Source organism: Oryzias melastigma, linkage group LG3 (assembly GCF_002922805.2).
Source record: "Oryzias melastigma strain HK-1 linkage group LG3, ASM292280v2, whole genome shotgun sequence".
NCBI classification, from domain to species: Eukaryota; Metazoa; Chordata; class Actinopteri; order Beloniformes; family Adrianichthyidae; genus Oryzias; species Oryzias melastigma.
The window spans coordinates 10,167,096-10,172,754 of record NC_050514.1 but is presented as its reverse complement, the minus strand read 5'-3'; positions in this window follow the sequence as shown (position 1 = coordinate 10,172,754).

Sequence of the window (5,659 nt, the reverse complement as noted above, 5' to 3'; positions counted from 1 at the left end):
TATTTGTAATAAATGAAGGTCTCGAGTGTGAGTTTAACTGGTCTTAATTCAGATATGGATTACCTAGCTGGAGCTGAGTCTCTCACCATAAACACATATTAATGATTTAAGACACATTTCAGTTACGAAGTGAAGCTTCTGACTTTGCTGAAGCAGACAGAAACAAGCTGTTCAATCTGGAGTTTGGATTTCAAACACAAGTCTCTCTGCATGTGCGGGAGTAAGATAGAATATTTAGGCTTTCACTTTTGGAAAAAAACACATTTCTCTGAGACTCACTCCAATTAAAATTGTGTTTTTAACATGTTGTCGTGGCATTTTTCTGAAAAATTCTTTCTTAAAATCATTGTGATTAAGGAGCAGACAAAAATGCAGTTGGAAAAAGCTTGTAGATGTGACGTAGGGCCTACAACGGTAAGCGACAAGCTTCCTGCTTCTGATGCATCCTCTTACAGACAAATAGATTCTTATACGGCTGGATAACTCCAATATTGCTCCCCAATTTTTGTTGTACTTGTCATGTTATCTTGGGATTTTTAGTGATCAATTAAAATACAAATCAAAATAAAAAGAAAATTTGAATTAGGTGAAAGTATTACCTTTAGGGAAATTCTAACAAAAAACAAAAAAAATCTGCTTATTTCATTGGTGGAGTCAAATGATTTTTTTTTTTTAATATTATGTTTTTTTTCTTTTTTTAAGATGCTCTGCTGTTTGGTTCAGCTGGCAGTTAAAGTGTTGAAGAAAAGTTTACAGGACCATTCGTTTCAGTTCAGTATTACTGACATTACATTTCAATTCACTGTGAAAATTTTCCTCAGTAATGTTGCTGCAAATTAGCTAAAAAAAACATTGTTTTCAGGTTCCGGTCTTTACTGAACAAATTATTTTCATAGAAAGGAAATGTTGGGATGGATCTGGGTTTTCTGCCTGGTTTTGGATAGAAGTTATCTATTTATGATGCAATCTATATCTCCTGAAACCTACAAAACTCGTCAGCATAGTTGTAAAGTCAATGTGTCATAAAGCGTTTACCTCCAAAAGTGTTTGTGGTGAAATTATAAAAAGATATCTCAAATGTAGATATTTTAGATCCTTCCGTAAAAGTAAGATATTTTGGCTGGTTAAGAGTTAAAATCATCAACTGATTTCAGATATAACTTTTGCAGCCTGCAACAAAGGCCTTTGAAGTGAAGTTAACTGCTTTTGATTATGAAGAAATGGCTCATTCTACGCTGGTTATCTTGAGAGATCTCTGCTCTAAAAAGTGAGTTGATCTTTGAGCCCATCTTAATTTGATTCAGCTCTTTCTGAAATTCAAGAATGAACTTGAATGGAGCTCTTTATTGTTTGCATTCATAAAAACGTTCATTATTCCTGCACCGCATACTCTTGAAAAACGTGTTCAAACTGTCATCGAGTTTCATCTCACTTCTTGGCATTAAAAAGGATCAGCAGTGATGGAAAACAGCGCCAGTGGCATAAAAAAAAAAAAAAAAAAAGAATGCATAACTGAGAGATTACACAACCGACCACAGCAGGGCGCTCAGGCACACAACGGCAGTTCCACCTTTATAGCACAGTCACAACACAATTATTTGTGGCAAATCCTATTTGAGCATGAACAGTAACATGAAATAGTTATGCAAATAAACGGAAACCAAGAAAAGGAATAAGTGCGGAGGAAGAAGCAGCAGCAGCAGCAGCCATGTATGTTTTGACCCTGAACTTCTGCAGGCTGCTTGCTGAAACCTGTAATTAGTTTTAGCCTGAAAAGCAAAGAGATGCTGATTACAAAGTTGCAACACAGTTACAGTGTTCAGAAATCTCTGGAGGGTAGCAGCATGCTTTCAGTCAAAGCTTATAATAGAGCTCACAACACGGCTCACACAAAAACCAGAGACCTTTTTAACAGTTTGAAACTCTTCTCTGTTTATACGACTTTGATAAAGCCTTTTCTAAAAGCACTGGGCATTCCCAAACACCCCCGAGAAAAAAAATTCCAATGTGTATTTTAGTCGAGTCTTCTCTCTGCTTTTCCAGGCAAAAAGTGGGGTTTGTGGTTTGGACACAATGAAAGGATTCAGAGGAGGGGCTGAGGTGGGAGAGTTGCTGTTGGCAGGCCTCGTCTACAAAATTAACATGTTTCTCTCCCATGTCTCTCTTTTCTTTCTTTTTAATTTTCCTCTACTGAGTTTAGCCAGCTCCAGCCTTCTCGGCGTTTCTGTTTTTGCGAGCCTTCATGAAGACGGTAAAATGGATCCCAGGCGCTGAGTGCTGCTGGAGGAGGTTTTTTTGGCTCCGTTCTGCAGAGCTGTGGTGGCTGCTGACCTCACTGTGAACTGAAGGAAAACTGGCTAATTCTGCCACTGCTCTGGAGCTCCACCCCATCAGTGTATAATTATCCCTGCACAGATTATGAAGTTATAATTATCTTAATGAGTATATGAGGCATGGGTAATTAATGGAAGACATCTTCTGTTTTCACTGCAGACAAGATGAGTGATCACTTTACGGACCACGCAGAGGTTTCTACCTCTCAGTATTTCATTAACTGAAAATAATGTGCACTTTGCATTCAGAATAAATAGTTTCCAGTTACAGAAAAAGCCCACGTGCATCGTGTGGGCAGAGTTTTATTTACAGCTGCATGCAAAAATATTCAAACAAGTTAGTTTTTTTAAAGTATAGTTTCAAGTGAGTAAAAATTAAAGTAGAATTCTGCTTTCACAGAGGACAAACTACCTTTATGGAGTTTTCTGAGGTCGTTCAGATAAAGACTGAACAGTTTGTCGGTTTCCAATCATCCACAGCTGCCTTAATTTGTGTTAATGATCCTCAGTGTATTTAAGTAGTTTTCTTCCTCCATGGTTGTGTCGTGTGACATGTCTAACTTTCTGCTATCAAGCCCAGTCTCCTGGATTTTGGGTCCTAAGCGTTGACTGTATAAGAGAGAACTGGACTGAACAAGTATGACATCATTGATAATAATAAAATGTCTTATCACTAAAATAAAACTAATTCGGTTTCCATTTTTCCAATATACGGACATCGGCATGTTGGAGCCAGATGAGCAAGATGACGGTGATTGGTCTGAGTCAACAATTCTAGACCAACTACTACGACCAATCATGAGTGAGCTTGTTGGAAGCCCACACCCCTTTCACTGAAAGCGGCTCTGGAAATCTCTCAAACAGTCATGGTGGGGCCAGCGGACACCACACGCTTTTACTGAGGCATCTGATTGGTCCGTTTATAATGTGAATACTTGCAATTTACAAAATAAATAAACAAATGTGGGTTTATGGGAACAGTTAAAATAGTAGTAACTGTTTATTTCTCAGTGGAGTCTATGGGATTTTGGCTTCGTGGAGCCAGCGAGAATTCCTGTTTGGAGCCCAAGGGGGGAGGCATCGCTCAGTCCAGTTCTCTTATACAGTCAAAGGTAATACACTGTCAGGAACTTACAGGTCGTCAGAGTCTGAAGACTTTTGTTTTCCTCAAAAGTGAAAAAAGTGTTCAAGAGTAAACACTAAAGCATATTATTTTGTTCCTTGACAAATAAAATCTAAAGTTTGATCAGAGAATATCAAAAGTTTATCAGTTTTTAAACGTTACCTTGGAAAAAGAAAAAAGACAAATTAAATGATCATTCTCACTTCCTGAGTCATAGATTGATATTACCAAAAATTCCCCATTAAGAAAACCTTTGGAGTCTCTGAGTTTAAAACTGTAACTGTTTTCCAACCTGCCCTGTAACAGTAATGAACAGAAGATTGATGTGTTTGAACTCTGTTGAGAACAATCCCATTATCTGTTTGTCACCCTGAAGCTGTGTTTCAAATTTTTGAAAAAAAATTTTTTTTTTTGTTTTTTCTTTAAAGCTCCACTGTATTTTACAAAAATACTATGTTGTTTTTTTTATTTTTATTATTGTTCACTGAAGCTCATTATCATCATGTCAGCAGTAATAGCGTCTTTGCTGGTCATCAGTAATTCCAGTGTTCCTGAGGTTTCATGTGTGTGAAACCACAGACAGCTCTGATGTCTGCCTGGTTTTGTGGAACGTTTCATATCAGCATTTATTTTAAACCATCCTCACAACCCAGTAGTGATCATTAACGATTCATTGACTGTCTTAATTTGATTCCAGAACAAAAATTGGTGTTTGTCAATTGACTAGTATTGTATTTCCTAATGACCTACATTTGTGTTTTTAAAATGCTTCTCCGTATTCTGACTATTTCCATAGTGGAAAAAAAAACAAGAACATTAACAAAGGTGGTGAGTTTTTTTTTGAGACAATATTTTTTGTTTCGACATTTCCTGGAAAAAAAATTGTATAACCTGTAAAATTTCCTTTTAAAGGGCGCAACGTTTCTTAGAAAGACAAACAAATACTTCCTCAAGAAAATTAAGACACAGAATCAGAAAATGTTTTGTTAACACCACATTTGTTTTTAAAACCCTATCTATTTATCTAGTTTTCCTTAAATATAGATGTAGACTTTAATTGTTAATGTTAATAACACAGCACAAAATTAGAAAAAATATGTTTTTTTTTTGTTTTGTTTTAACATGTGAAGATAAAAGCAGTTAGTGTTTGGCGGAACTGCTCACATGTCATTCCATCCTCTCCCCTTTTAGATAGTATAAAACAGAAATGTTCTGCCTGTATGCAAATAAAAATGATTATCACTAATTCCAGGATCTCATTCTAATATCTTTTTGTATGGAAATTGTTCCCAAAGATGCTAATTTTTCAAATGAATGTGAAGCTATGAGGGATGGTGGACCACATCCTTTCAAAGATATCTCCATCCGTGCACCACTCATCCATGTTTCAGTGAGTCTCAGCAGTGTTGACCTGCAAACTTTCAGTTCTGTAGAAATGTGTCAGTAGTTTCTAAGCACTGCCAGATGATCCAAACCTTACATTGACATGTAATCCATCCTATGACACACGTGGATGAAGGTGGACAGGATTTCATGTCTGCCATGGACACCAGTGAAAATCAAAAATAAAAAAAATAAAAAAAAAGTTCACCGCAGTGTCTTGTGGCGTCCAGATGACTCCACTTCCAACGTCAACAGGATGGCACAAGGGTTAACGTGCCCCTTTAAGTCTAAATTCAAGACATTGCCAAAAGTGTATACAATTTGAATGATTCTTTACAATAAGATTTACACTTTATCAGGGTGATTCTCCTTAAAAAAGGGGAAAAAGGTCAAATCATCAGTTAAACTTCCACTGCCTGATTTACCCACTATATCTACCTTATTAACAGTATGTTGGGGTTTGTTTTCTCCTTCTGTTGTTATTGTTAATTTCTTTTAATGCTTATTTTACCACATTAACATTATGTTTCTGTGTTTTTACTTCATTTGGGTTCTAATCCAACACTTTGAGATGGAACATAGATTGACATTTTATATAGAAATGGTTTGATTTGATTTACTTTGACAAATTACTCCTGACAAAGGTTAACAATGACTCAACACAGAGGTTTCATAGATCAAAGCTGAGTATCTACTGGATACTGTAGTGTTTCCTGTCTTAGATGAGAAACAGCCAATCAGATAGGAGCAAAAAGTATCAACAAAAGTAAGACCTGGGCCCCACCATTGGCATGGGTCAACTCCTCACTAGATTCAGTGT